Genomic DNA, 12,195 nt, shown 5'->3' on the forward strand with positions numbered 1-12,195 from the left:
GGGATGATGATGATGAAAAAGAACGGAAAGTGGCGAGAGGTATAGTCGCAACTTTGCTATTATTCCGAAAGTCACTTTATCCCAATTATTTCCAACCTACTGGCGATAGTTCGCGTTTTACGCGCCAACTAACCAATCAACAAACCAAACCCGGTTGGGGCTGGCGAGGTCGGGCTCAGTAGCTCGATATTTGCTCGAAGTGAGAGGCTTAGACTGTGGCCGAAAAGAAGAAAGGAGGAAGACAGGCGGTAAAATTATCGGGGATGATAAAACTTTTTCAATACCTTACCGCCAGTGGCTTGTCATCGGAGAAGAGAGAAACGGGCAACGTTTCGAGAAAAATGTCGGATCGGTAATGAAGAAGAGAGACGCGAGGCGGAGGGTGACTCGAGAGTGCATCCTGAAAAATACGGGAGACGGACCCCGTAGGCGAGATGGCTCGTTGAAATTTTTAGGACACGTTTCTTCCACGTTTAATCGGGTCTATGCGGGGGAATGCGGCGACGAACAGCGAGTTGCGCGCGTGACCTGCGGTTTGAAATGTACGTATATATAACCCAGTTTCCGACGCGAAATACCACAGTTACTTTGGCGAATCGGTCGCGTTATATGGAAATGGTGGGGACCGCCAACAAGACCGGCGAAAGCTTCATGAAGAAATGGATGGCGGTACGGATGAATGACTATGACAACGTAAACGCGCGCAGGTTAATGCTGAGAAATGCGCGGGAAATGACAGCGTACAGGACAGGACGCATTCGCGCGATTTTCAACGTTCTTCCGCGTGGGGAGAGACGTTAAGGAAGACGGATGTTGACGACGCGACGACCACGGTCAATTTTTCACATCGGAAGTCGCGGCGTCCGAAGATAAAGGCGCCCCGAAATATGCATGCACTTCAGACGAGTAGGGGGGGGGAAAAAAACGATAAGCACTGCGGGACGCGCGTTTCATAAATAACTGCGCTATTTGAGACGCGAAATGGATATCGCGGAAAATATACGAGCGTATATATCGGATCGTATTTCCTCGCGTTAACGGGTGCTCTTGCTATATCCGGCATAAATCTATTCCTTTTCGATCATTGCGCGGCGCGGACGAGAGAGAGAGAGAGAGAGAAGGTAAGGAGGGGAAGCTAAAGTTTCTAGTGTAACGCGGCATCGGTAGTCGCTTAACGTATCATAAAGATAAAATAGCTTTCGATGGTGATAAACGAGCGCACGAATATCTCGATACACCTACCCGCGCCCTGCGCAACTCCAGCCGGTCTATTACTATACATCCGCCACAACACCGCTCCTGTTCCTAAATCTTGTTTCACGCGTTTCTAGTTACGTGCGAGAGATTCTCCCGAGTCGAAAGGATTTCGCCAAACGTTACTTTTGATCGAGGGCTGATTCGGTGATAAAGTTCGATTTGAGTCGCGAAAGAAGTACGCGAGTAATAAGCGCCAGCGAAAACGGTCGATCTGTGAGAAGGGACGACTCCTTGGAAACGAAAGTCTTACGATTCTTACGTAGTGCTACCTTCGTCCCATTTTACGGCCAGTGAAAAACAATTCGTCCCCGTATAAAACCGGCGTCCGGTCCTTAAAGTATGGAGGATATGTGAGTGTGGATCTACGGACGTACTCGGCGAGAATTCGATGGACGGTTTCTCCGCGTTATGGCGGGTTATGGCCAATCACGCGGCACACGTGCGGGCGAATAATATTTTCATGAGATTTTTTTTCGATATTTGCTGTTGTAATATTATTAGAATGCCGTTTGATTAGCTAAATCTGCATATAAAACAAATATTCTTAAAACGAGGAAAGTACACAAATGAAGAACCAATTTCGTCAGCGTTAGTTAACTTCAACCGCGATTTAATTAAATTTATCTTTGTTTAGTTGCAGTTGCGACATATAAATTAATAATCATTGATAAATTCTGACATTACGTAATGTGATAATTGAACGCAGACTCGTGTAGATACGTAATTATTAAAATGCAACATTCAAAGTCAAGATTCAGACAACATCAATGCAATAACATTTTTATTAAAGCTACATCCGATTGGCAATTGATCTTGAAAGATACGGAGATTTTCCGGTCATTTGTTGAAAAACAGCGGGCGCGCGGACGGCGTTAAAGCACAGATAGGTATCACTGAAAATCCAACGCAGAGCCACCGGAAGTATATTACGCGTTCTGTTACGTATCAACGAAGAATCCTCGCGACGATTTACGATTTTTGTCACAACGAGCGGACAATCTCAACCGGATTTGCGCAACCGCGCGAGTTTGGTTTGATCGCATCAGATCACGCGTCGGCACACGCGAACGTTTAAAACCCCGCTGCGCTTCATCTGCACACAAGCGCGATACGCGCGTCACGTCGTTCTTGCGTTCTGTTTTTCCATTTTTTTTTTGCCCCCCTCGCGCGTTCGCTCATCCGCTCGAAATCGCAAACTTGTGCGCGAACACGCCGAGTTTCTCAACGATGCAGCGAAAGTCACTCGGCCGAAAAGTCATACGGGGCGCGCGTACGAGTTTTTCAAACGACGCGATTCCCTCTGACTTCTCGGCGAGTCCGCTTTTGACCCTTTTTCCCGGGGTCTGCTCCACACGCAGATATCGTCCGCTTCCATTAAGCGCCGCTTTGATCCATGGTTAATTAAAGCTCAGCTCATGCTCGGCATGTAACGACGAAGCCTTCTAAGGTCCTTATCCCTCCCCCCACCCTCCCCCCTCTCTCTCTCTCTCCTTTCATTTCGTTCTCGTTGCGCAGAAATCAAAGCCACCTGAAGAAGATACGCGGGGAACCGCCGCGAGCGGAGTACGACTGCGAATAGGGTCTCTCTCTTGGATGGCAGTAGCGGGATAACGCTGCGGCAAGACGAGATACTTGGTCGCGCGCTTTCGCTCTAAGGCTTAAGATGCCGAGGCAAGGCATCGCGAAGAAGAGGAAGGGGGATGCCGGCGATTTATGCCGTGTTCCGTCGGCGAAGCGTGGCGTCGGTCGGAGGCCATTGAGGAAAGCTCTCGAGGTGATCGAAGCTCGTTGTAGCGACGATATATCCTCGCCACCACGATGCCGCCGCCGCAGCCGCCGCCGCCGCCCTGCTCCCCCGACTCCTGCCGTCGCCGAAATACGATCGTTACGATCCCGAATCGAGGGTGAAGAGCGACTTCGGTTCTACCCCCCTTTCCCCCTCTCGCCGCCGCCCACTGCGGGATGTGTCGATCGTGTGACTGTTGTGTGCGCGCGCGCGCGTCTGTGTGTACGTACGTGTAACAAATGTGTGTGCAGGATAGTCTGCATCGAGTCAGGAGTATCGGATCGCCTGTCGCACACTCGGGGAGGCTCTTCTTGCGGAATTACGTGATTTCGCGAATCTCACTATCGCCAAATCGATTGCGGATATAAGATACTGAAGGTCGAAATGGAATCAATTTAGGATACAGTGCGGTATACCGATTTCGCCGGCTATCACTTACGCGAGGCAACGTGGCTAACTGAAATTTCAAAGATTGAGAGGGGTCTTAAGCTCATCTCTCTCTATCGCGGGGGTTTTCTAATTTTCCAGTCGCAACTCGGTATACCCGAGTCTACTGACGGCTCAAACTTTATCCAGCCATTCAAGTGGAGTTATATGTATACGTGTATATCTTTCAAATAAATTTAATTACATTGGTGGTGCTCATCGGAGCATACTGAAAATTAATGAAACTTAACGAGCGTCATATATTTTGATAAATATGTACAAATATTATTTGTGAATTCAGAGTAACAATTGTGAAACTTTTCTTTTTTAAAATATCGGATTGCTGTGCGATTGTACAAAACGTGAATACATATATGGCTTCTTGTTCAATATGTTTGTCAATTTAATTTTATTCGAAGTTTAGTGTCTCGTAAAATCCCCTACAGGCAATGTTGAACCAAAGTTACAAACTTACTTCTCATCTTATTCGCATGGTAGATTCGAAACTGAGTTATTACTCCTGGCTTGAAGGCATACACACTAAAATTTAAAGGACTTTCGCGCTTGCAGAAGTTTTGAATCGTTAGGTTTTAATACGAAAGCACGTTAGGACGAAATTATCCGACAGACTGTGTTGAAATTATCATATACATCATATAGTCGCTTTATATATTAAATAAGGATTTTAATGTGCTATATTATGAACTATAAATAACGCATATATATAACCGATGAAAGTGCGTTTTTAATGTAAAGATAATAATGCAGAAATAATAACATGCATTATAAAATCTCCATGTTCCTTTAAAAGAGTAATTTCTATTTCTGTATATATTTCAACAATAAGTGTACAATTTTCGTACCATCATATATTTAATTTTATGTCTCTTTTCACAGCGCAACTTGTTAACTTATTAATGATTTATTGCTATTATTGTAAATTTATACAAAAAATGCAACAAATTCATCTAATTATGTGAATTATAAATGTTGCAACCAAACAAATAAAAAATCTCGAAGTTTTATCATTCTTTTACCTTTAGTTACTAATCTATCTTACATTAAATATTATTATTCAATCTTATATACAGATTAATTTGGCAGATTGAAAAAAGAACAGGGAAAATGACTTCATCGAATTTATCGATCTCGCATATCATTGCTTCACGATCTTTTTCAAATGTAAATAACCGTACGGCGATGTTATGTTAAAATTGATGCAATTAAACCAACATATCGATATCGTAATGTCGAGAGTGATTTATATTGCTCGATATCGCGTTTGGTCATGATGAAACTTGAATCAATCTCACTTCTTTCCTTAGTTCCGATCATTCATGCCAGCTTAATATCGACGGAATATTTAGCGGACAAGTTGCGTGTTGAATATCGCGTAATCAGCCCCACCACATCAGATACGTCCCGTTTAATTAGCGGGGAAATAGAATGATCATCTAGCGCTTATTTAACGCAACCTGACTGTGTGCATTCGTATTAATATAATGTCTGTTGCGTTTCGGATCTAAGCCGGAGAATTGTATTATGTAAGACAGAATCAACGTTAATTATGACATCGCAATGAGATTCTGGTTGCTAATTGCATCAACGTGAAGCCTCTTATGGGGGGATAAGCTTATAGTAGGCATCTTTCTATTTGATCAGATTTGTAGCAGATGTTCGGCCTCCAGATGACAGACATGCTATTGTAATTAATTTAACCATTGTGCCGCAATCGTAAATATAGCTGGTTGATCGCATATTACATCAAGCTCTCATAAAGCTCTTTTAATAAACTTCAAATTTGACGAAACTTATAAATGATTCAACTGAAACTCCATGTATATATATCTCGCATTATTAAAATAAGATTACTTTTTCTGCGTAATTCATATAAATAGTACAGATATTCGAATAATAATAATTGAAATAATTTGAATTCAAATAATATGTAGAATATTTTGGACAATCTGTATTGATGAAGAAACGTATTTTTTGAATTGATTCAAAATATTTTAACAGTACAACTTTTATATTATTTAAATAATTATAAAAGAATTCAGTCACAAGATGTTATAAGACATGTAAATAATACGGAGGTGGCTAGATTCCAATCATAATTTTCAGAATTGCAGGGGGAATTGACGATAGAGCTTTATAATAGAACGCAAGAGTGCCGATCTTCAATGTTTATTAAATGACAGTAACCGCAAAGTAGCAACGTTAGTTACAAGTTAAAGTCGTTCTCGGTATAAATGGGCGAGTTTCGTCCGGACAACGAGCGATAAGCACCCTGAACGGTGCCAGACGGGAGAGTGTTAAGTTCCCTCGTAAATTTGAGTGCGGCCCAGGTTTTTTCGACGTCTCAACGAACGCCGGCTTCTAGCGGTTTAACTAGCGGATATTCGTTTCAATTACGGACGAGCACCATCCGATACCTTCGGGAGATACCGATTGGCCGACGAGTTCCCGCGCTGTATGTACGTGCCGCGAAAATCGCCGGGACCGGCTTGGCGCGGAGAGCCTGAATGGGCCACCGGAGCGGAGATTTTTCGAGCGTGGGGTAAACTTCGGAATGTCATGTACGTGCAATGTGCGGTTCGTGTTCGTTGCGGTGGTGGTGGTGGTGGTGCGGCACGGAACTGAGGAGAGATCTTTCGGAATTTGTCGGTGGAAAAGTGGACGCGCACAATCGCCCGGGTAGCGTATGGACGCGGTCGACGGGTAGGTATCTACGAGCATGTGCAAATTTACATAGGGGATCCGGAGGAAGACCTATTACGTTTTTCCTCTCTTCCGCGCGCAGCGCAGCAGCGTGTGGGCGCGGGGAACGTGCGCGCGGAATGCGAACGCGAGGGTGTGCGAGCGTGCATGATGAACGCACACATTCGGTACACCGAACAATTACGAATGAAGAGCGGTATGCGAGAAACGAGAAAGGAAAGATGAGAGCAGCCGCGAGAGGTGATGCGATGAGGAATGGTGATATCTTGGAATACACGAGAGGGCAATGAACGAACGAGAGGGAGCGCGAGAGAGAGAGAGGGGTATTTATCACGAGAAATACTTTTCCACATATTTCATCTATTTTATTCCTGTTGATAATCCATCTTTATGAAATGCAAAATCCAAATAAACTGCGTTGCACATTCTCTCGAAATGATACTTGAATAACGTCTTTAAAAATTAAGTTTCGAAATACGTGGAAACGTACTGTGGTCTGTGGTATTAACTTAATTAACAATATATGCGATATAGAAACGAAAATGCTCATTAAAAATACGACCTTTTTATTATGTCCTGTAATATTACTGTAATAAAGTTGAAATTCATCGAACAATAATCATTAAACGCATTGTGCGAGAATTATAACATTACAAATTCAATTAAAAATCGTCATTAAAATTCCCGAGACATTAAACATAATGAACAAGCAACAATGATAATTCTGCAGGGAACATCTGCGATCGGTAATGGTTCATATATCAGAACGCGGTAGGAATTAGGATCCGGATATCCTCCGCCTCGAGGCTCGTCTATTTTGCAATCAATATCAATTCATTCCATTAAACAGCGTGTATGTCGAAGCTGTCTGTAACACGTGGCGACCCGATGAATTACAAATGTAACACGCCGGCAAAGTGCCGCGTTAAATTTCCATAGGCAGGTACTTAGCCGGAGCGTGTCGGGTCGCCGTCCTGCAGCTGCCAGCTTGTTCGACTTCGCTATTTCGTTATCGGAACGTGGCTACGTGCTTCTCGGTGCGCGATCATGTTGAAACGCGCGCCCCGATTTACGACCGTGAAAAGAACAGGAAAATGTTCCGCGCCGTTTCCGCGCGGATCCGAGTACCATCGAGATCGGCGCTTTAAACCGCGGCGCTTCAACGCGCTCGGGGATAATTTCGAAATCAATTTGACGATATCAGCGATAATGTCGGGACGAGCCAATTTTCATTGAGCGCCACTTACGCTCGTAACATTTAACGGCAAGAAAGAACGGAAGATCGTGCGGGGATTCCATCACGAGTCTGGGTTTTTGTCCGCATAATTTGATACAGGGCTTTCTGGAATTGCGATAGCAGCTCTTAAAAAGTAGCAGAAACGCTTTTAAGAGTACAGTAAAATTTTATTCTTCACACGAAGTTATATTTTTGGTTGCAAAAAAAGTATGTACCATCGATTTGAGAAGTAAATGACGTGAAACTTGAATAGATATACTGAAATGGATTTACTTGTGCCGCTTGTGCGTGACGATACCTGAATAGGGCAAAAATATTATGCAGGGAAAAATGAATTCAAGCTCCATTGTATCCATCCATTTTGCAATAGTGGTATAGTTAGGCAAAATTACGCGCTACCTGTAAACGTGACAATTAACTTGCAAGTGGTGACGTAAGGGTCGGTTTACGCGAACACGTTAATAGCGCTGTTACAAGGAGAACGACATATAGGTCAGTTTCTACAGTGTGTCCTGGTCAGATGTGCTACCTAAAGTTTCTTCTTTGTCAAAGAAAGACACATAGCAATTGGTTTATACAATTTATAACAGAAAATGTATATCTAACTCCCTGGTATTATAAATATCTTTGACGCGGACTTTTACAATATTTTTTTACGTAAATTACTTAAAATATTTGCAAATCAGATAAATATTTAAATTAAGCTATTAAAATATTTATATCGTTGTACATGTTCTTTCGATAAAGTACTAAAGTTCCTGTTATTTAAACATTTTCATAATTTATAAGAATTCAAAATTGAATAATACGTCATAGTTTGGCAGACCATCTTATATACGTATTTAAACGGAAGACTTCATAAGCAAGCAGTTTCTAACAACAATAGCTTTCACGTGTACTGTCCGTAGTAAGTATGGTCTATTGTAACAACAACCCAAGAGCCATTCTCGCATATCATGGTATTAAGTCCTATTCAAACTACATAAGACGTCATACGTTGCCAACTCCAACAGCTCTCAACATCGAATACACTACCAAATATCATCTCGTTAATGATAAGCGGTTTTCAAGGTAATATTCATTTAAAATACACAATAAATAAGAACGTAAAGTTATAATTATCAAATTTCAAGGTACTATTTGTTAATCAACTCTACACACACACATAAAAATAATTATAAAAATTAATTTCATGTAATTGAATTAAATAAACAAAACTAGCTGTACGATATAATAATATACGGGATGAGAATCACTATTTGCATCTTCGATATTTCTCTCTTTCTTTTCATTCTCCTTTTATGTTGCAATGCATTCGATCTGCACACCGCGCTTATTCGAAGTAAACGTTTTGAGCGAACTCTAAAATCTGCAGATCGAAATTTGCTTGGATAAAACGCGAGATCGCGCGAGACGCGTAGCGTGTCAACGTGTCTCTCTCTCTGCAGCTGCGAATGGGGTTTCTCGTTAAACCCCGTATGAAGTACCGCGTTTCAACCCACGGCAAGGCTTCTCAGGTCGACTTCTTCTCCTAGGTATGGGCAAACATTTGCTTTCCGTAGTATCAATTCCGCGGTATAAGGGACGCGGTTGGTGGGAGAATCGTTATACGCAGGAAGTATCTGCAGGGTCGTTCTGGTGCGGATCGAGCGGCGTAAAGAGGGCATAAAGCACCGGAGCTCCATTACTCTGCCTTAGTAAATCGGTACCGACGCTGAAGATCGCGCGCGCGACCCAATTCCGGCCGTTCCCCCTGTTATACCTAATACCGTATTTTATCAAAGATAATGCGCGCTCCCCCACCGTTGAATAGACACCCGTATTGTCACCATGGCCACGCGAAAATGCCCGCTAAAGGGCACGAAAACGGCTTATAAATTGTTTCCTGGCTATTGCGGGGGATCGGGGAAACGGGGAAAGTTTTGAAAAATGGATTCTCGATAAACGAAGACTATTTGTTGCCTTAAACAAGCGTATTACACGTATTAATAGCGCCGTCATATCCGGTTATTGATGAAAATGCACTTTTCCCATCGATTCTTTTTGCTCTGTGAATAACAAGACCGCAATAAAAAAAGCAACAAAGGTTTATTATACTTTTTCCTATTGTCAAGTTCCTGGAGTTTTTTTTATTCGTAAAATTTCTTGATTTATTTTGTTTCTTCGATAATACTTTACAATGTTACGATACACTAACGTGAATGATTGATTTAATAAAAAGTGCTAACGAATTATTTAAAATATGAATGTGCGCGGAAATTACCTAATACTTAATTTTTACTACGGTATAACGCGATTTTAAAAATTGAGAAACTAAAATTGCAATAACATTCAAATTTTTTAATATTAAAAGGCGTTTTTTTTCATAGTTTTTTTGATAAAACTGTGACAATACTGTAAAAAAAAATAGTGTTTAAAGAATAGACATTGTAAAACAAATATGAATCTATACAAATAAAGTGAAGTAAATACTTTTACTTTTATTAATCAAATAAAAAACTATATGAAATATAAAAATAAAACTGTTAGAGCGTTTGCTTGTATTCGAAGCCAAAGCAGTTGTTCTTATAAAAAGAAGTTATAAACTACGCATGTAAAATGAAAATAAAAATAAAGAAATATATACCGTTTGTGAGAATAAATCTTTTCTAATACAACAATAACATTTTCTAATACAACATACAATGACAAAATATATTCTTTCTTCAAATATATTATTAGACTCGTGAAAATGTCAATAAATTAATTACAAGACGGCGATACGAGTCAAGCGCGGTACGTGGTGCGCAACTAGAGAATTAATATATAGTTACAGAAGTAACGAATAACAATATACGTATATACGTATATACGTATATACATATATTCCAACTTAATAAACTGCGCGCCGATTATTTGTCGGACTAGAAACACAGCTATCGTTGGAACTTTGATACTCTTCCTTCCTTGTTCCAGGTTCGAATCCTGGCTGAGGTAATATTTTTCGCAATAATTTCTTTAGTTTTTTTAAATAATTAAATCGTATAGATTTAATTCCGGGGAGAGAAGAGTATCAAAGTTCCAACGATAGCTGTGTTTCAAGTTCGACAAATAATCGGCGCGTAGTTTATTAAGTTGGAATATATGTATTATATACGTATATACATTGTTATTCGTTACTTCTGTAACTATATATTAATTCTCTAGTTGCGCACCACGTACCGCGCTTGACTCGTATCGCCGTCTTTTAATTAATTTATTGATATTCTTTCTTATTTCGTGTTGCGCGAAAATTACAAGTATATTACGTATACATGACTCGTAAATGATAATTCTACAGATGCATTCTTCTATGTGGCTACGTTATGAATACCTATTATCACATCGATGAGGAAAGATGCTTTGTAAAGCGAAAGATTATTCATGAGAAACATAGGATCAGCTCTTTGCTTTTCTTGTCCCTATCTCTGCTAAAAGCATGCAATTTCCTTCGTATTTATATATTATCATACGTTAACAAAGTTAGCATAAAGTTCCATACGATCGAGTCATGCATCAAATTAATGGGTAATTCATCTTAATGCTATTAATTATGACCGGAAAAATTGAATACGGTTCCCGACTCATAATACAATTAAAGATAATACAATTAAAGATTCACGTGAATGGAAACTAGGGACATTGTCCGGATATCAGCAAAATGGTGATCCGAAAATAATGAATATGCCAGCTCGATCATTTGAAATCTTAAGCGAACGTTATCCAGCATTTTATTTACAATATGTATCGATGTATAGCACAGGACGGTATTCGCCGCGCGTATATCTAATTTGGAAACACGAGGAATGCCGAGCATCATAACGACATTAATAACGAGCGGGAGAGAGTGTCGAGTTACGATGGGTTGCGTTGCTGTCTGCAGGTGCGCGAAGCGCGGGATGGGCGAAGATAGCTTTCGTCAGCAATGAGCGTGATCACGTATACAGCAGTCGAGTACAAGCTAACCAGCCAGCGAGGCAAGGTGGGATATCAGCAAGCGGCGAAACAAAGTTTATTTTGAATCAGCCACGGCAACCCCCGGAGTCGCACTATGCCGGCGAATAACACCACGAGTACCGCAGCAGCCGCGCGGAGGAGCGTCGTCGGTGCAGCGTTCGACGCTCCTACCGCAGAGCTCCCGGCTCTCAACATCGGCTCAACGGACACAGACAGACAGAAGCGGAGCTTGCGCGACCCGGGGATGGGTCGGGGGAAAGGGGATAAACAGAGAGAAGCAAGCGAAACGAGAGACGGGAATGAAGGGAGCGAGAGGTAGGTCGGGGAGAAGTGTGCGAAGGATGGTCTAGTCGACGATGGTGATTGTTACGGCGACGACGTTTCAGTTAGCTGAAACGTCGTTTCCTTTGTCGCGTCTGTGTGAGGAAGGAACTTGTCCTCGATGAGGTGTACGGACGTGCACGCGTACCAGCGGACGTAGCGCGTAACCGTCATACCACGTATACCGTACAGCCGTACATACAAACAGCCGCGCACACGTGCGCGGCCGGCGCTACACGGCCGGGGGTGGAAGGGGGAGGAGGGAGGGATACACAAACACCGGATTCCCGAGGCTTCTCGGTGCGGTATATGCTCTATCTCACGGAGGGTGGTTGGATGTATCTTGCTTGCCCGCGCGCGGTATTCGTCGCGCAAACTTCGGGCTCCTGCACGGGGGCGCCGTTCGTGCTCCTTCTAAGACTTCGCCTCGCAGTCGGGCTGTATAGCGGCAGAGAACCGTAGAGATCTCGAT

Source organism: Temnothorax curvispinosus, unplaced genomic scaffold, assembly GCF_003070985.1.
Source record: "Temnothorax curvispinosus isolate PA1 unplaced genomic scaffold, ASM307098v1 QBEX01000525.1, whole genome shotgun sequence".
NCBI lineage: Eukaryota > Metazoa > Arthropoda > Insecta > Hymenoptera > Formicidae > Temnothorax > Temnothorax curvispinosus.